This window comes from Martes martes (assembly GCF_963455335.1).
Source record: "Martes martes genome assembly, chromosome: 7".
In the NCBI taxonomy this organism is placed as follows: domain Eukaryota; kingdom Metazoa; phylum Chordata; class Mammalia; order Carnivora; family Mustelidae; genus Martes; species Martes martes.
The window spans coordinates 25,220,632-25,246,886 of NC_137894.1; the positions used below are offsets into that span (position 1 = coordinate 25,220,632).

At 35.6% G+C, this 26,255-nt stretch overlaps 1 protein-coding gene across 1 annotated transcript in view; it reads left to right on the top strand.

Annotated features, from left to right (window-relative positions):
- The window catches only part of GABRG3 (gamma-aminobutyric acid type A receptor subunit gamma3), a gene marked incomplete at both ends in the record, with an annotated part of 605,484 nt that overhangs the window by 249,042 nt on the left and 330,187 nt on the right, over positions 1–26,255 (top strand). The window lies entirely within an intron of this gene.

A 26,255-nucleotide genomic window follows, 5' to 3' on the forward strand; every position in this document is an offset into this window, starting at 1 on the left:
TGTCAAAAAGCACCACCTATCACATACTGGCTTGAAGTCTAGAACACCTGCTGAGACATGCTAAGGCTATGCAATGATTTAAACATGTGGCCAAAGAGAAAAGTTTGCATGTGGAAATATCTGGGAAACACTGAATTTAGCAGAATAAAACTTTTTGTTTGTTTTGTAATTTCAGGATTTCTTGAAGACTTTGATACAGTAAAATTCCTTATGAACCTTAGCAGGGTTGGAACATACGGTGGGCATTGTTCCCCAATGTTATTAGACCATGGACAACTTTTTCATGGAACCTCTATTAACATTTCATAGAAATTATTTCACGGTGAAAGATTCATAGAAAGGCTGCTTAGAGAAAGAGACATAAACACTGTAAGAGGACGCAGTCTCAGTCCCATGTCAAAGACAGAGTAATTATCTGAAGTGACAATTCATGTGCATTACATGGTTCATTTACTTGTCTTGCTTGTCAGCTGCGGAAAGAATGTGGCACTGGCCCTTGAAGAATCATCTACTCCTCCAGTCATCCTTGCTGATTTATCATTCTTCCTTCTGCCCTCATCTTCTTTCTCATCCTTCCTTCTATAACACAAATCATATATATGCCTAGTACTTTGCTTACATGACATCCTTCTTGAAAGAACACTGCAGTTAATCATGGTAAATATTGTGTTCATTAAAGAACAAATTAGTCTTAAAGGCCCCTTTCCTTTTATCAAATTGTGGTCATTTCTTGAATTACTAAAATGTTTGTGGTGGATATAAAGGCCAAAACCATAGAAATGCCAAGTGTTATGAACTGAAGGCTAACAAAGGCAACATGCTAGAGTAAGTGATGCAATAAGCTCAGTGTTTCCTGGACCTGGGCCACACTGTGCTGCATCTGCATAGTGTATCTGTTCATCTGTGACCTCTGGGATATGGCAATGGAAAAACAAAGATTCCACCCTCTGTGCAAGCATTGGTGAACTCAATCATGCATGCTATAATCATGGATGTCAGGTAGATTTGCAGTCTATGCATCTTAAGATTCCCTGGGTTGTCTGCAAGTAACCTTGAGCTTTTGACTTATACTTGAATGTTATTGTTCAAAATCTCCTTGTTCTTTCTAAATCTACCTATTATCTCTTTGAGCTAAACATTTAATGTCCCCCTGGCTGGGTGGTAGGACTAGCTTTGTATATAACAAATATTTTAAAAACCTTAAAATAATGAGATTTTAGTATTAAACATTTTATTGACATAGAGCATTGTAACTGGTCCTGTCGAGTCAGTGAACCTTTATGGACTGCATGAAGAAAGTGAGGTTCTGTGATGAAAGTCCAAGAAAGTCCATCTTGCCATTGGGATACCTCCCTCAAACGACACCGAATAGACTTGCCAGGTCTGTTCCCACAAGGGTTGGGTTGAGCTTCTGATAGTTCCCAATGGTCCTCACTCTTCTGTCTCTTGAGACATAAGTGAAAATGTATCTTCTTACAAATGCCACCAGATAAATACTAATTGTCCTCAGTGTGTGGTCAGGTTTTAGTATCACTTCTCTATGATAAACAGAAAAACCCTGAATATTTAAATTAGGCCATCGGTAAAATGCATTAATTAGTCACTGACTTCTGTGATTGCAGGGCTGACCAAGGGACCTCATGTTATCGTTTAGTAGCAAGAAAAAATGATAATGAACACAAGGATGTCAGAGAAAATAAGGAGTTTTGAAACTGGAGTGGTGGAAACATTAAGTTGGATGATAATGACCTTCTCCAGCTTCTGCCCACCCCACATCGTGGTCCCTACTTCTGCCAGTGATGCAGATGACCCTGTGGATTGTAGGACTTGTGGAAATAAATAAGACCACCCATATCTCAACAAGCAGAGGTTATTCATAGGTTGCTATAGTAAGGAAATCAGCCACCATGACTTGCATTTGACAGAGACTCAAAAGAGGACAGCAAGGTGAGAGAGCTTTATAGTGAAAAAAGTGATGGCTTAAGACATGTCCTGCTTGGAAGTTTGTTGGCATGAGGAAGCTGGAGGCAGGCCAATTAAAGTTGGGTATCCTATGTGATTGGTTTGGGGAGAATATTTGGCTTTCTCTGGTTTTTCCTGAGTTAGAAGTGTGGGCAAAAATTAAGGAATCTGGCAGTCATCCACCAAGCCCTGACCATTCTCAACCAATGACAGTTGCAGTTGATTTAAGCTTCCTGAGCTGTTAGCTGCAGAGGTTACAACACAGAGTTCTATTGTCATACGTGGCCTGGTTGTTGTCTGCCTGTATGTTCATTCTTTCAGATTGGGATTAAATGGGATGTCACCAAGTATCCAGCACAGCACCTCATGTATGGTAAAGCTTTCAATGAAACATACTACAATTTTTAAATATTAAGAAACAAATAAGACTGGGCTTAATTACCAGGACACTTGAGTATGGGAATGACAAAAATTTTGTTTGGAGAATTTTGTCCTAAAATGCTATGTGGAATTGATTAAAGGGAAAATGGTGATATGATGCAGGCCTGCATGACCATCCTGACTGCAGCATCTCAGAGTAGGAAATGCCTGCTCCACAAAACAGCTTAAAGTATACAAAAAATCTGACAAAGCAAAGCCAAAGCAGGGTCTGAATTCAGATTCTGAGACATGTATTTTTTATATCCCTGTGTGGATGTCATTCCATGCCACTGGAATTATTAATTTTACTGGGGTTGGACAGTATTTGTATTCCATGCCTCCCCGACAACCCCTAGCTAAAATACAAACGGAAGTTTGGTAGTTGACTGGATATCTCTGAGAGAAGTTTGTAGTTTACTTAGATGAAAAATAAGGAAGAAAATATCAACACTCAGAAGTTAACAACGTGCTCAAGAAAGGGAAAGTCAGGATGAAGCAAGTCTCTGAGACTGAGGGCTGAGATGGTTGACTACAGCAGGTAAGGAGATTTCCCTTTTGACAAGGGTTGAGAAGGATACAGATCTAAGTTCAGACTGACAAGAAATCAGAGAAGTTCTCTGCAATTTCTCCCTTATTTCCTCCCTCTTTCTCTCGCTTCCTTCCCTCCTTCCTCTCTCTCTTTTCTTTTCCTTTTTCTCTTTTTCTTTCTTTCTTTCTTTCTTTCTTTCTTTCTTTCTTTCTTTCTTTCTTTCTTTCTTCTTTTTTTCCCCTCTTTCTCTATCTCTATCTCTTTCTCTCTCTTTCTATCTTAACTCCTGCAAGGAATTCTTTGAGAAAGAGACAGAGTAAATGAAATGTATACAGAAGATAGCATCTGTGAATGATTATAGAAACGTATGACATATGACCAGATGTGTTTTGAAGACTTCTTGTTCTTATCCACTTTGTTCATTATTTTTATTTTTTCCTAATCACTATGTAATGTTGCAGGGTATGGATATTTGAGTACAAAATAGTTTATATTGTATAATTATGAAGAGAGAGATTATAATTACTCACCATAAATTCCTTGATGGCTTCTGAGAATCTGTCCTGGTATCTAACTGGAGGAGACTGATAGCATAATTAGTAGGATCAGTATAAAAATATTCATAGGCTTTCATTGTTCCAGGGCATATAAACTTGTAATTATATAATGATCTATTGATAGCCTGACATTCACTTCTGCAATGCATTTAAGCTTTTTCTCTGCTTTTTCTCCTATTTTCTACTTTATAATACTGGTTATAAAGATTGCAAAACGACTTTCATTTTAACTACTATAATTCTGTGTAATTGTAATCTAAATTTACTATTGTTAATCAGTAATGAAGAAATATAAAGGCAATTGAGCCATTATTTTTAACTTTTTATTTTGAGATTATTATAGATTATGAGGAGATCACAAAAATAGTACAGAAAGGTCTGGGAACTCTATCTCATTTTCCCTGGGGGAAACATCATGCATAACTTTAGGATAGTATCAAAACTAAGGGGTGCCTGGGTGGCTTAGTGGGTTAAGCCTCTACCTTCGGCTCAGGTCATGATCTCAGGGTCCTAGGATGGAGCCCCGCATCAGGCTCTCTGCTCAGCGGGAAGCCTGCTTCCCCCTCTCTCTCTGCCTGCCTCTGCCTACTTGTGATCTCTCTCTCTGTCAAATAAATAAATAAAATCTTAAAAAAAAAAAAAAAAACTAAGACATTGATTTGGTACAATCCACAGAATTTATTTAGATTTTACCAGTTCTATATGCACTCATTGTGTATGTCTGTGTGTGGTTCTAAGAAATTATGTTACATGGTAGGTACCTGTAATTACCACCACAGTAAACATAGAGGACTGTTTCCTTACCACAATTGTGTCTTGAGAAGATGTGCTCTGCTTGATAGCCATAACCATTTTCACTCCTATTTGTAACTACTGGAAACCACTAAACTGTTTTCCAAGAATGTTTTATGAATGGGATCCCACAGAATGTTACATTTTGGGATTGCATTTTTTTCTTCCTCTCAGCATAATTCTTTTGAGATTCATCCAACTTGTTTGTATTCATAGTTTGTTTCTTTGTATTCCTGACTAGGATTTCATGGTATGGATGGACCACAGTTTATTTAACCATTCATTCATTGAAGGACCTTTGGATGATTTGCAATCTTTAACAGTTAGAAAGCTGCTATGAACATTCTTGTACAGGTTCTTATGTGAGCCTAAGTTTTTATTCCTCTGTAATAAAAATCCATTAGAGTGATTTCTGTATAATATAGTAATGATATATTCAGTTTTATTTATTTATTTATTTACTTATTCATTCATTTATGAATAATATGAATATGAATATGAATTTATGAGACTACCAAACTATTTCCCAGAGTGACTGTACCATTTTACATTCCCACCACCAATGCATGAGAGAGTTATTTTCTCTACATCCTTTCCACATTTGGTGTCATTACTATTTTTTTATTATTATCATTTTAGCTATTTTAATAGGTGTGTTGATATCTCATTATGGCTTTAATTTACCTTTCCTTAGTGGTTAATGATGTTGAACTTTTTATTGTATGCTTACTTGCCATCTATGTATCTCCTTTAGTGAAATGTCTGCTGGTGTTTTTGTCCATTTTCTAATTGGATTGTACTGTTGAGTTTTGAGAGTTCTTCACATATTCTAGATAGGGGTCCTTTGTCAGATATAAGGTTTGCAAGTATTTTCTCTAAATCTGTATGTTGTGTTTCCATTCTCTTAATAGGGCTTTGTGGAACAGAAGTTTTTAATTTTGGTGAAGTCCCATTTATTTTCTGTTCTTATTGTTGTTGTTCTTTATGGATCAAACTGTTGGTGTCAACTCTTCATCTTAATGGAAGTCTTAAAGTCTCTTCTCTTATGTCTTATTTTAATTGTTTTGTAACTTCACAGTTTGCTTTTGAATCTATGATCAATTTTTAATCAATTTTTGTATAAAGTGTGAGACTTTGCTCTAAGTTCACTTTTATTTTTCCTGTGCATATTTAATTGCTTCAGCACCATATATTAAAAAGAATATCCTTCCTTCAATGAATTGCTTTGCACCTTTACACACAATCAGTTGGTCATACATTTTTGGGTTTATTTGTGGATTCTCTATTCTGTTCCTTTGATCTGAGTTTCTGTTTTCTTCCAGAACTGCAGTCTTTTGAGTACCATATTTAAATAGTAAGTCTTAAACATTAGACAGAATGATTCCTCTCACTGTTCTTCATTTAAAAAATTGCTATAACTATTCTCGCTTATTTGCATTTCCACATGAATTTAGAAAAGCCTTTTTCTATATCTATAGGATTTTGATAGAAATTATAATAAATTTCAGATCAATTTGGAGTCAGTCATCTGAAAATATCAAAGCTTCTAATTCATGAATACATTATGCTTCTCCGTTACTTGGGTCCATGATTTCTTTCATCAGTATTTTGGAGTTTTCAGTGTATAAGTGCTGTATAGTTATTATTAGATTTATACATATATATTGCATCTCTAGTCATTGTAAATTATAATGTGTTTTTAATTTATATTACATTTCTGAAATAAAATTCTCTTGGTCATAGTGTATAAATTCTTTTTGTATGTTGCTGGATTTGATCTGCTAATATTTTGTTGAGTATTGCTGCATTTATAATCATGAAAGATATTAGTATTCTTCCTTTTCTTATACTCTTTATCTGGTTTTGGTATTGGATAATACATGATTTGGGAAGTTTTCCATTCTCTTCCATTATCCAGAAGAGATTGGATAGAATTGATCTTAATTCTATGAATATTTGGTAGAATATCCGCTGAAATAGTCCAGACTTGGAGATTTTTTTCTTAAGAAACTTTAAACTGTGTATTTAATTTATTTAGTTAGTATAAAGCTATTTATTTACAAAGACTTTACGTATTTATTTGTCAGAGGGAGAGACAGAGAACACAAGGAGGGGAAGTGGCAAGCAGAGGTAGAAACAGGCTCCCCACTGAGCAAAAAGCCTGATTCAGGACTTGATCCCAGGACCCAGGATCCTGACCTGAGCAGAAGGCAGGCATTTAACCAACTGAGCCACCCAGGCGTCCCTAGGCTCTTTATTTATGTGATCTATTTAATATTAGTTGATTTTTGTTACTTTGTGTGTTGGGAGGAAATGGTCTATTTTATCTAGGTTATTGAATTTATGTGTATAGATTTGCTTATTGTAGTCCTTTATCATTCCCTTAATATTGCAGGGTGTGTTATGACATTCACTGTTTCATTCCTGATAATGGTAATTTGTGACTTTCTTCTTTGTCAGGCTTTCTAGACCTTTGTGAACTTTCTGAGCCACCCAGGTGCCCCTAATTGTATCTTACAAATTTTAATGTGTTTTATTTTTATTTTCATTCAGCTGAATGTATATTTGATTTCTTTTGTGACCCACTTTCTGACTTATGGATTTTTTTAGAAGTGTCTTGTATAATTACCAAATGCTTGGAGATTTTTCTGTGTCTTTTTATTACTGAATTACAGTTTTAATTCACCATATATGCTTTCAACACCTATACATTTATTGAAGGTATTTGTGATTCAGGATATGATGTATTCAGAGAACGTTTGATAGCTATCTAAAAAAAATATGTATTTTGTTGATAATGGTGGAAAGTTCTGCAGATGGCATTTCAAATCTGTTGATTGATGGTGTTGCTTAGTCCTTTTATATCCATACTCATTTTTTAACTAGTTGTTCTATCAATGTTAAAAGGGAGTGTTGATGTCTCCAATTATAGCAGTGAATGTGTCTATTTCTTTTTTCAGTTTTATGTTTTGTTTCATGTACTTGAGTCTATGTTGTTTGTGCATACACATTTAAAGATTGTGATGTCTTCTTGGTAGGTTGACCATTTCATCATTAGGTGAAGTCTTTTTCTGTTCCTGGTAATTTTCTTTGCTCTGAAGTCTATTTTATCCTATACTTTCTTTTGATTAATGTTTTTATAAAACATATTTTCAATATATGTGCCTTTTCCTTATTTATGGTTCTGGTAAAAAATCTATTATTCATTCAAATAATTGTTCTCCATATGTAAAGCTTGTTTCTCTCTAGTTTCTTTTTTTTAAAGGATTTTAAAAAAAATTATTTATTTATTTGACAGAGAGACAAGTAGGCAGAGAGGAGGCAGAGAGAGCAGGGAAACAGGGTCCCTTGACTCTGTCATGAAAGTCACATCTTTTGTTATAGTACCAATGTCTCTAAAGCCCTCTTTCTTTGCTTGTTTGTTTTTTAAGTTATTCTCTGTTTTTCAGATTAAGTAATTTCTGTTTATCTATTTTCAAGTCTACTGATTCTTTACTCTCTCACCTCTATTCTTCTACTAAGCCTATCCAATAGGAATTTTATATTATATATTGTATTTTTTAGTTCTAAAGTTTCCCTTTGAGGGGCACCTGCATGGCTCAGTCAGTTAAATATCTGCCTTTGGCTCAGATCATGATCCCAGGGTCCCAGGATCAAACCCTGCATCAGGCTCCCTGCTCAGTGGGAGTCTGCTTCTCCCTTTCCCTCTGGTCCTCTCCCTGATCTCTCTGTCTCTCAGATAAATAAATAAAACCTTTTAAAAAAATAAATAAAATTTCCACTTGGTTCTACTTTATTATATATTTCTTGTTTTGTGATTTTTAGTATTTTCACTTGTATTATCCATGTCCTCAACTACTTCTGAAAACATTTTTATGATGACTGCATCAAAATTCTTTTCGGATAATTCCAACACCTTGTCATCTGGTTGTTGGTTTCTGTTGATTGTCTTATCCCATTCAAGTTGAAATTTTCCTGGTTCTTGGTACTATTAGTGATTTTCAATTTTAACCTGTAATGTTATCAAACATTTTTACCAATTTATTTATTATTTTTTTTTTTACCAATTGTTCTCTGAAACCATGCTATCAGGCAAAGAGGGGAACCAAGTCCTTACTGATGGGTGGTAGGATGGAAGTCCAGGCTCTACATTCATCTTCAGACACACTGGTGGGAGAGGTGCTTGGTTGCTAGTGGGTGAGTAAAGTCCAGGCTGGCGGTTTGGCTCTCTCCAATATCCCACTCAGAGAAGAGGAAGGGCACTTTGTATGGCTGAGCTTCAGTGGAAACCTAGGCTGCTCATGCAGCCCCTACCAGTATCATCCTGCCGGGGAGACAAGAGGCTCTTCCTCCTGCTCAGTGGAGTAGACATCCTGGATTCTCACTTAGCTTCTGACGGCACTTTGGAGGGGTTGGTACACTTTGTTTTTACAAGACATTTGTTGATAAGGTTAGGGACGGTGCATTAATGCTTCCCTGATGCTCTAGTGGAGTAGGATGTGTGTTATCAAAAAGATTTTTATCTTGCTAGGGTTTCCCTTTCCTGGTTTTATGGCAAACCGAAGCAGGCTTTTCTTGAGGATATTTTTGTCTATGTCTATTGGCATTGCCAGGTCACAGGCTTTCCCAGATCCTCTTTGGGATTTTGAGACAAAAAAAGAAACTCAGAGAATTTACCACTGTGTTGGTTCTTGACTCATGGAATCCCAAGCTGATCTGATACTTTCTCCTTACCTTTTAGAATTATGTATAGTTTTTAGGGTTTTTAGCTATACTCAGTAGGAGAGAGAAAAAAAATAAGTAAGTGTATAAGTGTATAAGTATATAATCTATTTCGTCTTGTCCAGAACTAGAAGTCCTCAATCAAGTCATTTTTGTGGTCTCAGAAAATCAGAAGACAAGCTAAGCAGTATACAAGAATGACACATAAGTATTCTCTTCCTTCCTATTAACAACTGCAGTTTATAATAAAAGGTCAGTCATCTTACTCAAGGTCATGAGTTGCAGAAACATAGATTTAGAAACAAATTTAACACCTGCTTCCTATGGGAATAAAATTTGTTCACAAAAATCTAGGATTTCTTAAACATATTTCCCAAATATTTGCCAAGTGACTCTTGAGATCCAAGTCATGAAAAAATAGAATTGTGGTCAGTTTTGGTTATATACAGGACATGATAAATAAGAAAGATAAGCAAAAGTATCATCTATGTATTTAAGAACAGACACCAGGACATTCTCTTTGTGTGATATCTTTCTATCCTTTTTTCTCTCTGTCTGTCTCTGTCTTTCTCTCTCACATACACACACACATGGCCCAGAGGAAGCAGCATCTGAACACCACACCGCTTTTGTTTTTCTCACTGGGAGAGACTGGCTGGAACCCAGCACAGCAATAAGAGGAAAACACTGTGAGCACTTAAAAAAAGTCTGAAAAGTCCTCTCATACTCAGGATAATCAAGATCTGACAGGAGTTTCCATGGACACAGAATATAACTCATTATTAGCCTACAAATTCCAAATAATTTAACTAGTGATCTACAAAAATGACTCCTGTTTCCTTCCTCTACTTTGCCAGAGTCCATAATGATGGAAATGAAATACAAGAAAAAAAAGTTGTATTTTCAGTTCTAATAGCTTTTGAGAAGACAGACTGCTCGGGAAAGAAATCAGTTTATTACAGAAATCATACATGCATTTTTTTTCCTCTTTATTAGGTGACATTTCAAAATGTAGAAAGCAGGTATTGCATTTGGCTAATGAAGACTCTCAGGCCTTTGTTCTAACTTCTGCCTTCAATCCTTAAATTTGAGCTGATAACTTATTAATCCTTGGGTACAACAAAGAATGTTTCCACCAATCCATAAAGACCTATGAATTGTAGTTACCTTGGAGATTTTGTTATGGGTAAATGTCAGAGCAGAACAACCTGTTCCACCCTACTGAGTTCAAAAATGCATACTTAATTCAAGAATTGGGTATTAAGGAGGGCATGTGCTATGATGAGCACTGGGTGTTAATACACAACCAATGAGGGGCTCCTGGGTGGCTCAGTGGGTTAAAGCCTCTGCCTTCAGCTCAGGTCATGATCCCAGGGTCCTGGGATTGAGCCCCACATCGGGCTCTCTGCTCGGCAGGGAGCTTGCTTCCCCCCTCTCTCTCTTTGCCTGCCTCTCTGCCTACTTGTGATTTCTGTCTGTCAAATAAACAAATAAAATCATTTAAAAAATACACAACCAATGAATCCTAGAACACTGCAAAAAATTAAGATCTTTAAAAAAATAATTTTAGAGACTCAAATTTCCCTATAACGTGTTTTCTGTAATGTGGTAGCTATAGTTTGCTGAGCTTTCAGAGGTGTGTGTGTGTGTGTGTGTCTGTTACCTGTAATATGGTGTGCAAAGGAAAGCAGAGGATGAGCTCTGTAACCAATGACAGAGGAAAACTCATTTAGCTTCTCTAAACCTCATTGTTCTCCCAGGAAAAAATGTGCTAATTTTTCTTGATAAAAATGTTATCAAAGTGTACTGAATTTCTTTAAAATTCTGAAATCTGAAATTCTGCATCACTATTTGAATTTTCAGTCATTCAGCAAAAAAAAAATCAGAATAGAAAAAATACATTTGCTATTTTCTAAATGAGAAATAATAAGATATTTAATGGCATGTGGTATAGATATGTAGTTTGTTAATTAGTATTAGCCATTAACATTTGATGACAGAGATGATATAACCACAGAATGAGCAGACATTTAAGTTGTGTGTGTGTGTGTGTGTGTGTGTGTGTGTGTGTGTGTTTCTGCTTTTATTCCTAGCTACAGCATCTTTATCTCCTTTGATGGTGAAGGAGTTTGAGAGGAAAATGGATCCCATCTTGTCTGCCATCAAAGCAGACTGGCTTTTACTCGCCAAGAGGTCACTCATTACATCTGTAGACATCTTGCCTTATTTTGTCTCAAGTGGTACTTTCTACCTCTCTTTATTTCTACATTTATATATAATCCTAATTGTGCCTTATGGTCTGCTTCTGGCAGTAGAAGGAAGCTCCCAGACAGCTGAGTGGGCATCTTATTCACCTTTGTGCCAATAACACATTGCTTGGTATGTGGTAGGATCTTGAAAAATATCTGAAATATTAATAAATTCATTGGGAACTTTCTTTGCTTAAAAATAACCAAAATAGGCAGTCATAAGAGATCACAGAACACAAAACTAATCTTGTAATTAGACCAGGCAAATGTACAAGCAAAATGAGCCTTACATTCAACTTTTATTCATTCATCAAGCATTTCCTAAAATCTTCATTTGAATTGACCTGATATGTATGTATATACCTCTTAAATGCAGGGCACCCTTATACTTACTTTAACACATACAAAATCAAGTGAAATAGTCACTCCTTTCAAGCCTGAAACCCATGATGTTTCAACCTAACTGAATCTCCTGACATCGGAACCATTTTTTTTCTCTGGGGCTGGATGGTTTGTTTGTTCTTCTTCCCATTTGGAAAGCTTCAAATAGCTTCCTACTCTTCCCGCAAGGGTTGACATAGGGACATGTTCCTTGAGGCTGTGCTCTGAGGAAGGGATGGAAACAAAGGGAAGTCTGCTGCGTATGAAGAGAAAGCAATGATAAGAAAGAAGGCAACTGTGTGGTCGTGGAAAGGAGAGTAACATTTGAATCAAATCTTCCCAGTCATCAGAAGAATCTGGTTGAAATGACTTTAGATAGAAAAGGTGCAGTTTGTACTTTCGATGTTTGGAAAAATGGAGAAGAAACATCAATAATTCAAGGAGTGCACAGAGCTTGAGTGCTTTCAAGAAAGAAGTTCTTGGGGCGCCTGGGTGGCTCAGTGGGTTAAGGCCTCTGCCTTCGGCTCAGGTCATGATCCCAGGGTCCTGGGATCGAGCCCCACATCCGACTCTCTGCTCAGCAGGGAGCCTGCTTCCCCCTCTCTCTATCTGCCTGCCTCTCTGCCTACTTGTGATCTCTGTCTGTCAAATAAATAAATAAAATTAAAAAAAAAAAAAAAGAAAGAAGTTCTTGAATGACTACTCAGAAATATAAAATCTCACCTCAAGCAATAGAAATGCTATAAGGAGTTCCTTGGTATAGAACAGAAATATACCATGATATATTTTAATCAGTAAATCAAGTATTCATGTAAGGGAGAGTCCTTCTTTCTGAGGCTCACCCTCACTCCCACTGTCTTAATTTCATTCCTCCTCATCCTTTTCCAAGATTGGTAGCTCCTGGCATAGATAGGTAGCTACTATGCCCTTTCCCATCAGATCTTTCCTCAATGTAATCCTACAACTCAGCATGTAATATGCAGTTAAAATGATCAACAGATCCATGATACAGAACTCCATAGCATTATCTTCTGCTCTTGCTAGTTTGAGTGTCCCATGGATAGGAGTGAAATCTTGTTAGTTGATTGTATTGTTCAGTTATTCTATATCTTCCTCATTTTGTGCTGGTGACAGTGTGGCATTGAAGCCCCCAACTCTATATTTGTGGACTTGTCTATTTATCTTTTTAGTATTCTTGTTGCATATATTTTACAGTTGTGTTGTTTTTGACATGCTTTTTTAGAATCACTGTCTTCTTGGCAAATTGATCTTTTTTATCATCACGTAATGTGCTTCTTTAATATCTGATAATTACCTTTGTTCTGGACTCTATTTTATCCTTTATTAAGGAATGATTATTTCTAAATCTCCCTGATTCACTGGGATAAGCAGTTCTGTTTCTCACTCCTTTTAGGAAGGTGCTGTGGCTCTGTCCTTGGTGAGGCTCTGTCCTTGGTGAGGCCCTGGCATCATATCATACTGCAATGTCAGTTGCCACAGTTGGTGTGATGACCCATTGCCAGGAGAGAAAAAGATAAAAAAAGCTGATGTCACAGGATAACTGACAGTAACTGCTTTGTACCTATGGGTTTTCTGACCCAAGGAAGAGATAGTACAGAAGAGATCTTGCAGAGGGTTAGAAATCTTTTTTTTTTTTCTTTTTAAAGCAACCTTTTTAAAAAAAGATTATTTATTTGTTTATTTGTTTGACAGGGAGAGAGATCACAAGTAGACAGAGCGGCAGGCGTGGGGGAAGGGGGGAAGCAGGCTCCCCGCTGAGCAGAGAGCCCAATGCAGGGATTGATCCCAGGACCCTGAGACCATGACCTGAGCCGAAGGCAGAGGGTTAAACCCACTGAGCCACCCAGGCACCCCGAGAGTTAGAAATCTTGACAAAAAAGATTCAGAAGAAAATGGGCTGAGTGGCAAATGAAATAATTCACAGGTTGGCTTTTTCTTTTCTTGCTTCACACACAGCCATTCTCCCGAAAGACTCCATGACATCTCTGATAGTTATGTTTTCAAAAAAAAAAATTCTTTTTAAGCTTTGAGGTAAAACCATGGATAAAATTGATTTCATCAAATTGACCAATAAATAAATAGATCTCTTATAATATAAATCAGGAACCCACGCTTGACTTTCAGATATGAAGGTTTAACTTAATAAAATCATATTTTGTTCAATTTAGTAATTGTATTTTTTTACATCAGTGCTTTAAGAAAAATGAATTCAGTATTTAATGGATTAAGGGTTAATGAACTTGTGTTGCTTTCAGGAAATCAAGATAATTTTATCATAAGCTATGTTCTATATTGTATATTGTCAGTACTCCACACTAAAAGTAATAAAATGAGTGACTTTCACATCATAGAGAGCTAATTCTCTTAGGGATAATAAATTAAGGAATTAGGGAATTGTTGGCTTGGAAGGAATCTTTGAGAAGGTCTTGTTCAGCTCCTAATTTTGTAAAGGTGTAGCTGATGCCCAGTGAGGGGAACTGGCTGAGAATGCTACCTAAGGGTGGGTGGACCAGGGCTTCTTAGCCCTGCAAGATGTCTTCTAGGAAAGGACACAAAGAAAATGTATAATCTTATTTATATTATATTTACATTACTATATTATATAATATTATTTACATAATATATAATATCACTATGTTGGGAGATTTATATTAAGAATAAAATGAAAGTCTTCAGTAGGTAATACGTATGAGAAATATTTTCAAAAAAATGTGTTTAATATGTTTTGAGTAAAAATAGAATTATTGAATCAGTACAATTAGGCAAAAGGCCATGATTAACAAGACCATGTCTCAAAGATATATTCGAATATGCAGACATTTAAGTGTACTTTTGGGGTTATGTCAATCACAAGAGAAAGGATTCAGATAATGAAACTGGTGCAGGTGAAATGACTAAGATGGTAAGGCTTAGAGTTAGAAGTTCACCTTATCTGGTAATAGATTGAGTCTAGAAGACATATTATAAAAGTCTGGATCGCATGAGATACTATGGTAAATGTCTCAGTATTCAGCCCTGAGGATCTACATTAGCAGATGAACTGCTAATTGAAATCTGTAGATATTTTACCCCTTATTGCACATCAAGTTCCAATTACATGTAAACAAATATGAACTTTCAGGTGCATATAAGTAACACTAAAAACTATTTACCCTTTTTTAAAAAGAATTATTTACTCTTTTCTATGAAATCATTTACCAATTCTTTTCTAACTTTTGGAATAATTTACTATCTTAAACTACTTTGGTTTGATAAATTGACTTCAAAACTTTTTTATTTACTTCCTTCTGAAATTCAACATCAATGACCTTAATAAAATTCCCAAATCAGATCCTCATTTTATTAGGTTTTTATTATTGTGAGGAACAGCTGTTCAATGTTAACACCTTCTCTATCATTTAACAAGTGTTATATTCATCAACAGACATTGGCCATCACCCTGTATTTATTCATTGCCTTTTGCAAGTGAATTAAAATGAAAAGTTTATTTAGAAACATTACCAACCTTTTCTTAGCCATATTAAAAACATTTCAAAAAGCTTAAAGTCAAACAATAATTGTTTTTGATGAACAATAGTGTTGATAATATAAAGAAGGAAAGGTGAATTGGCTTTGGTATGAGTCTCACTTCTTTATATGCTTTCATCTTCTTGCAATCTTTTCTTATAATTCTTCCTCTTTCCAAATAGATTTTCAGAATTAGGAGGAAGGTTAATCTATGAAATAGGCAATAGAAAAATAAAATATTAATGTAGCAGAATACTGAAAGAACACCCTCTTCCTCCACATCTTCATGGGCTTTGTCATGAATGATGAATATGTTTGCATGTGTATCTGACCTTTATAACATTTTCTTTTATTTGGAGCTGCAGTGCTGCTAATAAGAAATACCCTTCTTAGATATTCTTGAAAATAGCTATTTTATATGTTAATTTCCACTAATACCCCGAGTCAAAGTCTGCTTAGGCTTTTAATTTGGTTAATTATGAAAATTTGGTTTTCTTTCTTTCTTTTTTTTTTTTTTTTAAGATTTTATTTGTTTATGTGAAAGGGAGAGAGCACAAGCTGGGGAGAGTGGGAGACGGAGAAGCAGACTTCCCCGCTAAGCAGGGAGCCCAATGCAGCGCTCAATCCCAGGACCCTGGGATCATGACCTGAGCTGAAGACAGATGCTTAATGAACTGAAACTCCCAGATGCCCTGAAAATTTGGTTTTCTTTTTGGAAATATATTTATAAATTTTAAGCTGATTATTTCAAGCACCTTTCATTTGTTTATAGTGCTGTTAGTGAAGTGAGACAGTGTGTCATTTTTATTAGTTGATATTTTCTTTAAACAACAAGAAGTAGAATACTTAAGATAAAACTAAAATCACTTTTTGTTTGCCTCCTAATACCTATCTACACTGCTGTGATCAGAATCAACCACACTCATGAATTTGGTGTGTATTCTTCCAATCACTATATTTTTTACTTCCACTAACTAGCTATATTATTTATAAAATCTATAGTATGGCTTTGTGTGTCTTCAAATTCACACAAATGAAAAAGGAGGGGAAGGAGAATCCATTAGTAAACAGTAATATTCAAAGTTAAACAGTGAAATAATATTTGCATTCGTGAGACTGCAAATCTTAAAATGTCTGATGACATCAAATATTGGTAAGGATATGCAAAAATAGGAACTCTTTCCTATATCTTCCTGAAGGAAGTTAAAATTGGTAAATTACTTTGGCGAATAACTGGTTCTAGGTAATCATTTTTAAATAAGTTAAATATTTATGCATTTACACATTCACAACTATACCTCTCAATTAGTAAGATTTTTATTATGAATAAATATTTATTATGAATGAAGGAAGGTTTTTCTTCAACTACTGAGGTAATGCTACAATTTCTTACCTTATAATATAATTTCTGATGTTGAGCCAAACTTGTGCTCCTCGCATAACTTGCATTTATTCAGCATGATTTATTGTTTTTATACACATTTAGTTTTGATCCAAGTATTTATTTAAGATTTTTGTATTTTTGAGTTTGGCAGAATAATGGCCCCCCAAAGATGTCTGTATCAGAATCCCGAGAACCTGTAAATGTTGTCTTACATAAGTAAGGGGACTTTGCAGACGTGATTATGTTAAGTGTTTGAGATGGAGAGAGGATCCTAGTGTCTGGTATGTGAATCTAATTCCAGGAGTTCTTGTAAGAAAGAGGCATAACACCAGAGTCAGAGAAGGAGACATGACAAGAAAACAGCAAAGTGATGTCAGACTAGAGCCAAGGAATGCCACAGCCTCTGGAAACTGGAAAAAGCAAGGAAACGATTCTACCCTTGGTCTCCCACAGGAGCATGCAGCCCTGCTAACCCATTTTAGGCTTCTGATCACCAGAACTACAAGAGCTGCAGTTTGTGCCACTACATGTGTGGCAATTTGCTGCAACAGCAGTAAACAATGAAAACAATGTCTTTAATTGCATTGGGTATTTTTCTTGTATTTGTTTTGTTTATTGTCAAGGTTATTTTCGCTTTATAAAACCAGTTAAATAGCTTCCTGTTTTGTTTTTGTTTTTGCTTTATTCTCTGAATCACTTTTACAAAAGAGAAATCATCCACTCATTCAACGTTTGATAAAGTAACTCCCCGGACTATGTATGTTTTTTGTTTGGATGAGGGTTGGAGGAAGGCGTTGGCAAAATATTTTACAACAATTTCAGTTCTCTTAGTTGCATAAGGTAGCTTCCTGTTCTCAGTTTATTTTTAGGTTGATTTTGATAAATAAGAGCTCTGCAGAGAATTTCTTATTTTATCTAAAATTTTAAATTTATTCATACCAGGTTGTTTGTAGTATTCTTTTGTTATTCTTAAAACTTAAACTACATTTGTGGCTGTATTCTTTCTTTTATTCCAAATATTTTGTATTCATGGTTTCTTTTTCCTTTTCAATAAGTCCTCTTAAAGTTATTTTTGTTTTAGTCAGGTTCTCTTTTAATATTTTTCCACATCTTTTTCTCCAGATTTATTCACATATAATTTACAGCTGATAAAACTTGCTAATTCTGTGTATTTAGTTTATTGATATTTAATAATTGTTTACAGTCATGTAACTTTCTCTACAAGCGACATTTCTGTCACCCCGTCATCCTCAGGCCTCTCTGCAACCAATCTCCTCCATTGATCTAGCCCCAAGCAGTCATTGATGTACTTCTAGTCACTAGGTTTTGCTTAGGTTTTGTTTAAAATTTTATATAAATGGAATGATGCAATATGTAGTCATTTGCAGTTGCCAGCTTTTACTTCCTGCTATGTTTTTAAGATTCATCCATGTTGTGTATATCAATAGTTCATTTGTTTTTGTCTAATTAATATTTTATAGCATAGACTACTACAATTTATTCATTCACAACTTGACATACATTTGAGTTGTTCCCAGAGTTTGACTATTATGAATAATACCACTCTGAACATTTGCATACAAATCTTTATGTGAGCATATGTTTTTATTTCTTTTGAGTAAATTCCAAGGAACAAGCCTCCAGGGTTTGGATGATAAGTGTATGACTAATTTTATAAGATGCTGACAAATAATTTTCCAAAGTGACTGTACCATTTTGTATTCCTACTAGCATATAGAAGATTTCAGGAGACTCCACATCTCTAGCAGTGTTGAATAATGACTTTGAACATCTTTAATAGGATTAAGTTTGGGTCTATAATTTTTATTTTTCCCCTTGATGCCTGATTTTTGTTCCTCTGATGCTCCTTTCCTACCTCCTTTTATGGGATTACTTTAGTATTATTAGAATACAATTGTAGATTTTAGGTTGTTTCATGTATAATACTTTGCACTGTATTTGCGTGTTTGTTTTAGGAATCAAAATAGGCTTCCTTAAGTTTTCACAGTCTTTTAGAATCGATGTACTACCACACACATATAGAAATTTCAAAATGGCATAAAATGGCATAAATGCACTTACTTCTCTCCCCTGAGAGAACTATACTACTATACTACAACTATAGTTGTTAAATGTACTGTAACTGCATATATTACATATGAGAAAATATAATATTTGCTCAAAACTGTCATATGTTTATAAGGAAGTTAAGAGGAAAAATGTAAAAAGTTGATGATTTTTATTTATACAGATACGTAACATTTATGATATTCTTCCATGTTTTCATATATAATTTTTCCCAAACCTGAAGAATTTTCATTATCATCTACACATACACACATACTTTTTTCCAGTTTGGCTATTTAAATATTATTTGTCCATTTTTTCTTCCCTTTCTACCTATTCCCTCTTTTTAATAAGACCAATTCCTCAAATGTTGGTGTCTAAGAGGTCTCCAATAATTTAGACATTTTTATTTTATTTTACTTCTTTTTCAATCTGGGCAATTTATTTTTGAGTTCATTGGCACTATCATCTATCATCTATGTTTTTCTACTCATTATGGATAAATTTAAATCCCTGTATTGAATGAATAATATGAGAAAACATTCTAACAATATCACATATTTATGAAACAAAAAGTGCAGTGAAAACTTAATGACCTAACTTTGTAAATAAGTACAGTCTGTAGGAGTAAAGATTAAAAGCTGTACATAAACACTGTACACTAGAAGGTAAATTTGTGTCCTCTGGGGGTATGGTTTAAAATTCTGGTACCACTATATAGTATACTACAATTGCACAATTAAATAAATGGGTGGAAGATTAGGAGTCTGGTTTCTCATAGTTGGAGTGAGAATTTTTACATAAGCAAGGGGAGGAGGCTGGAATGATCTGTGTTGTAATAATTTAGAGTTGGTTATGATTAGCTGAGTGTGAATTCATGTTAGGTTTAATATAGATATAGTTACAAGTAGGGATTTATAAATAAATGTATACATAGAGTAGTACACACATAGATATAGTCCCTTATTCTTTCAGCTAAGAATACCTACAAGCAACAATCATAATTAGTATCCAGATAGTGGTTTCTAATACCAATCTCCAATAAAAAAAGATGTAAACCAGGGCTTCTTGGAGACATAGCAGATTCTAGGACTGGAGAAGGAAATACATGAGTGTGGAGTATCTTATAGTGCCAGAAACAAGACAGTTCTAAACACACACACACACACACACACACACACACACACACTGGTATAGGTATGTCAAAAATGCACATGACCAAAGCTCCCCATGGCCAAAGCTGGAAGATTTTGAGCCAAAAATACATAAAGTACAGTTGGTTTATAAATGAAAGTATAAAACAAATACCAATGAGACCATATATAAATGAGATATAAATGAGAAATTTAAATAAATAAATGATTGTGGAAAAGAGGCAAATCTTCTTATAGGAGAGTTCCAGATTATTTATGTATATACTCCTTTCCAGGAGGTGGAGCTTTATTTTTCTTCCCCAACTTGAGGGTAAACTGGGCTTAATGATTTTCTTCAAAAGAAATAGAACATGGAAAGAGGGCAAAAAAAATAAGTTTACAGAGGAGAAATTTGACAAACATGACCTCATCCCAGGGATCAAGGTCAACATCAGCAGTGCTAAGCAGGCATGTGCCCTTGATACGATGTATTGAGTGTGTCACTATATTTCTGTGGTCTTCCTCCCAAAAACCATAACCAAAGTTTAATCATGAGAGATACATGAGACAAATAACAATTAAAGACATTCTACACAATTCCTAACTAGTACTCTTCAAAATTGTTAAGGTAATAAAAGACAAAGAAAGTATGAAACTGCCACAACCATGAAGAACCTAAGGAGAAATGGCAACTAAAAGTGATGTGATACACTGGATGGGATTGTTATGAAAAAACCCAAGTTTGGCTACTTGCAGCTCAAAAAGCCAACACTCAAGAAATGAGTTTTGATTGGAAAGGAATAGGAAATTCATTCCAAAGAGAGAGAAGGGACACTCTTGCCCAAAAACCAATTCCAAGATTTCTGCCTGGCCCCAAATTTTTTTAAAGGAACTTCACAGCAGTTCACCAGTAAAAGGGAAGCACAGTGGTCTGTAACACTTCTTGATTGTGTGCAGACTCAGTGTTGACAGCTACAGACCTTATCATGGTGTTTGGAGGTTGTGTATTGGTGCTGGTGGAGCAGTTGTATAAGAAGGTCTGGTTCTGAGTCTTTCTAGGAAGCAATGCATGATCTATAGATAAACAAAGAAAGGTTTAGTTAATCAACCATGTGGGCTAAAGGTTTACTTAATCAATCTTTTGGGCTAAATCATGTGCTTGCTGAAATTTAAAGGCTACTAAGCTGGCTGGAGGGGTCCAGGCATTGGTTTCAGGATCATGGAATAACAAAAGTATGTATTAGGTAAAAACTAAGAAATATGAACAAGGACCTCCTGGGTGGCTCAGTTGGTTAAGTATCTGCCTTTGGCTCAGGTCATGACCTCCAGGTCCTGGGATCAAGTCTGCATCAGGTTACCTGCTCAGTGGGGAGCCTGCTTTCTCCTCCTCCCTCTGCCACTCCCCCTGCTTGTGTTCTCTCTCTCTCAAATAAATAAAATCTTAAAAAGAAAAGAGTTTGTATATTAAAAAAAAGAAATATGAATAAAATATAGACCTTAGTTAACAATAATGTATCAATATTGGTCCACTAATTGTCATAACTATTCCATACTAATCTAACATGTTAATAATAGGAAAAACTGGGTAAAGGTTATAGGACAACTTTATATTATCTTTCCAGTTTTTTGTAAGTCCAAAACTGTTCTTAATTTTAAAATTATCAAGAAAATGAATAAAACATTAAAAAAACCACTTAATTTTAAAATTATTGAGAAAATGAATAAAACATTAAAAAAACCACATAGTTTGTTGAGTTGTGCAATTAATAATAGGTGCCCCAATAACAACAGAAGTCCTCCAATTTTCTGGGGCACCTGAGTGACTCGGTTGAGCATCTAATCCAGTTTTGGCTCAAGTCATGATGTCAGGGATGTGGGATCCAGCATTGTTTTGGGCTCTGTGCTCAGTATAGAGTCTGCTTGAGGTTCTCTCCCTCTCCTTCTCCCTCCCTGACTCCTCTCCCTGCTCACACTCTTTCTCTCTCAAATAATGAAATAAAAAATTTTTTTAAAAGTCCTATTTTCTTATAAAACTTTTTTCAGTAATTATAGAAACAATAATATTAACAGAGAATTTTATAGGAGTTTCAGAAATACACACACACTCATATATCCATACACACTGTATTTATGGCCAAATTGTCCTTAAATTCCCAAGATGTTTGGATATTTGATGTGAGGTGGGCCAGAAGCAAATGGTCAAGAAAGAATTTTGAGATATTTTGGTGCAAAAAGGTGTTTTTATTATAGCACAGGGACAGGACTTCTGGGCAAAAAGAGCTTCACTGGTTTTGTGAGGAGCAATTGGTTACATAATTTTAAGTTGATGGGGGTAGAGATAAAGGAGGTTTCTAAAGTTATTTTCTTTGTTTTAAAAGATTTTTATTTATTTATTTGTGAGAGAGAGAGTGAGAGAGAGAGAGCAAGCACAAGTGGTGTGAGGGTCATGGGGAGAAGCAGACTCACTGCTGAGCAGATCCTGGTGCGGGTCTTGATTCCTGGACTCCAGGATCATGACCTGAGATGAAGGCAGACACTTAGCCAACTAAGCCACCCAGGAGCCACATATAGTTATTTTAATATGTTAAACAATTCTTACAGGATCCTGGAGGTCTGGCCACTGTCAAGCTAAGGTTTTTTGCATCTAGTAGAGCATAACATAAAGGCAGTTGTGAGTTCCTTGAGGAATGTCTAATACTCTGCTTGTCTCAAGTATTTGTCAATGGTCTGCAAGTTGTAAGGAAATTTAATTTTATCTATATTTCTTTTGCCTTTGTTCTCCTTATCAAGGCAACCTTCCATAACTGACTGTTCTAATTATTATAAAGCTAGATATAATACATCCTTATGAAAGTAGATCTATGATTAATGGTTTTGGATTCCAGGATAAACATGGACTTCTGTGTAATTTTAGATATCACTTTTATTTTTTGGATATTATCTTAGCTTTATTGTAAGTTGCTGTGAATCTTATGTATGTTAATATCTGTGTGTGTTAATATCTGTGAATCTTTTGTATGTTAATATCTGTGCTATGTCTGGATGACATATTAGTATAACCTTGGTTTTCATTCTTAACATCAATCATTAAAATCATCCCTTTCTATGATCTTTACCCATATAATTGAATCTCACTGAAATCTATCAACAAGGCAGCAGATGGTCTTATTTTAAAACACCAGTTTTCATTTAACTTCAAGAAGTAAAACAGAATTATGCAGTCCATTTGAGAAGTTTCTTAGTTAATGAAAACATTCTGTAAAAAATGAATATTTTGCCCTTTTATAGCATTCCAAATCTTGTCAAAATCACTGAATTCTTTTAAAGTTAACTGAAGAACAGGGACGCCTGGGTGGCTCAGTTGATTAAGCGGCTGCCTTCGGCTCAGGTCATGATCCCAGTGTCCTGGGATCGAGTCCCACATGGGGCTCCTTGCTCCTCAGGGAGCCTGCTTCTCCCTCTGCCACTCTGTCTGCCTGTGCTCACTCTCTCTCTCTCTCTCTCTGGCAAATAAATAAATAAAATCTTAAAAAAATAATAAAAAATAAATAAATAAAGTTAACTGAAGAACAAAGAGATGTGTTTGAGGCAGAGTTGTAATTGTGACCTCAGTTCATCCTGCTGTACATTTATGGATCTAACTGCTGTTGGGGCAGCCCTCCATTAGAAAGAAGAGCCTGTGCTCTTCCTTCATGCTGTCCTCTTTGTGTGTCTAATAAATTTAGCTATGGATTAGATGTATGTGAGAGAAAGAAAGAGAAAGGAGTGTATCTGTCCATGTAATAAACAATTCAAATGCCTTCGAGGCATTTGCATACTGGTGTTAGAACAGGTTATCTGATACTGTTTCCTAGGCAATAAGCCATGTCACTTAGCTGAAATGAGGACTGTATCCTGGTATGCAGAGAAGGCAGAGGAGCGGTGATGTGAAAAAGCAACTTTCTGCAAGCTATTACTATTGTTAACAAGATGCAGTCTATTTCTATAAAAGCAGTAAACAGAAGTGCTTTCAGACAAGGGACAAAGGGAAAAGAAATTGGGGCTATTTCCATAGCAACAGAGATCTACTCTTGTTGGTAGATTATACTTTTTTTTTTAACCTAATAATATTGATATTACTCATTAATGATTTTATAGAAGTAGAAATTTAGAAAGCCCTGATCCTGAACTAATGACTTAAAATGTAAGACATAAAAACTGCATTAATTGAAAATGTCACTAAAGTCCAGGGGTGATGCGGTGAATTTGGATGACTGACACTAGGGAAACTAAGGGATTACTGACTGCTACAAATGTTACTTTTTGTTTTTCTGAAAAATTCAGAGAAATCTTCCTTAATTTATTTGTACCAAGGACTGTGTCAGGGGACAAGTGCAAGATATAGAATACGTCGACATAATGTGTGCCTGGGTGTCTCAGTCAGTTAAGCATCAGCCTTCAGCTCAGATCATGATCCTGGAGTCCTGGGATGGAACCCCGTGTCAGGCTCTTACTAAGCAGGGAGTTTGCTTCTCCCTCTGCCCCTTACCCTGCTCATGCTCGCTCTCTCTCTCTCTCTCTCTCTCTTAAATAAATAAATAAAGACAAAAATAGACATTAGAGAAGTGACATAAATGGAATTAAGTTTAGAATGTGTGAAGGGAATCTGAATAGATTGCAACATTACATACAAAGATCTGATTTAAAAAGAGAGAGAAATGCAATTGAAGCAATAATGTGTTTTCTTTGGAAGTAAATCCTGGAGAGAAAAAAAGAAAGGAAACAAAGGGTAAGATTTCAGAGCTGGAAATGCACTTTAGGACCATGCATGTTCAATTTGCATATGAAGTGTTAAAAGGCCTTCATTCATGCAAATATTTATTGAGCCTCTACTATATGCCAGATACTATTTTGAGTACTTGGAGTATATAAGTGATTTAAAACAGACAAACATCTCTGTCTTTGTGGACTTATATTCTCAAGGGAAAATAAAGACAATAAGAAGTAAGTAAAGATAATAAATAAGAAAGTTGTGCATGTGTGTGCATGACAAGTGCTATATAAAAGAATGCAAAATCAGCAGGATAGCAGGCGTAGGGGTGGAGCTGCACTTTAAGATGCAGTATCAGGGTTGGCCTCATTGCATAAGCAACATTTGCAGAGGTGAGTGATGCCAAATAGTTTAGGAAGACCATCCCAGTTAGAAAGAAGGGAACTGTCTTGACAATATCACATGCTCAGATAATGGCAGACCAGGATCAAAACCCAGTGCCTGTCCTCTCTCATTGTCTTCTCTATCTCTCAATTTTAAATAATTGCCCACCAGTACAATTTCCTGTACAATTGTTCTAGTTCAGAGGTTCTCAGTGGGCTGTCTTTGGACCAGCAGCATCAACATTATCTGGGAACTAGTTAGAAATAAAAGCTATCAGGCCTTACCCAAAGACTTACTAATTGAACAAGCTTCTCAGCTCCTCAAGCTTCTGATAGTTATTTCTCTAAATACACTGCATATCCTCTTTAGTGACTTCCCTCACTTTTGATTCTGGGGTCTGTAACATCTTTCATAAATGAGTTCTAATTTATCAACTGTTCTAGTCCCATAGTATCCCAGTCTGAGTTTTTTTGTTTGTTTGTTTTGTTTTTTTGTAAGAAGGAAATATTCAACAGAAGTTATTCCAGAATAAAGACACACCTTCAATGTACTGTAATCAGAGCCAAGTGAGGACAGAATGGATACCCAAAGATGAACACCTGTCCTGGTGCTATCCTAAAAAAAACAAATATAAGAACAGCCAAATTTGGGACACCTGGGTGGGTCAGTGGGTTAAAGCCTCTGCCTTCAGCTCAGGTCATGGTTTCAGGGTCCTGGGATTGAGCCCCACATCGGGCTCTCTGCTCAGTGAGGAGCCTGCTTCCCCCTCTCTCTCTGCCTGCCTCTCTGACTACTTGTAATTTCTGTCTATCAAATAAATAAATAAAATCTTTAAAAAAAAAAAAAAAAGAACAGCCAAGTTCTGGGACACCAATTCACCCAACCTGAAAGAAATTTTCGGGGAAAGGAATCTCATCCATGGAGAAATAAATGATTTTCTAGAACAAATCTGAAAGTAATGTGCCTCTGGAGAGACAGACCCAACAAAAGTCACTGTTGAGTCAATTTTCACCTAAATGTGGGGCAGTATAGATTTTCAATTAAATTTTGTTATGTTTTCTTCCTTTCCGTTCCTTAATAATAGAATTATACTCTAACTTAAGGTGGATAAGTACAAGGATATATTATATCTTATTGTTCCTTTCACTTTGGCCTAAATCTTACTAGTAGTCATGACGTTTTGAACCATGTTAGACTTTTACTTCTGATAAAAGATAATAAGGGAGATCAGAACAACTAACCCACTAAAAAAATCACAAAAACTGAACAAAATACAAAAATTCTTCTTGAAAGCAGAATCAGGCTTTCTGGAAATCAAGCATCATGGCTGTGAAAGGTTTTGGGACAGAGATTCAAGGGATAAAGAAAATTCACAGTAGGTAGCCAGGCAGTTAGGA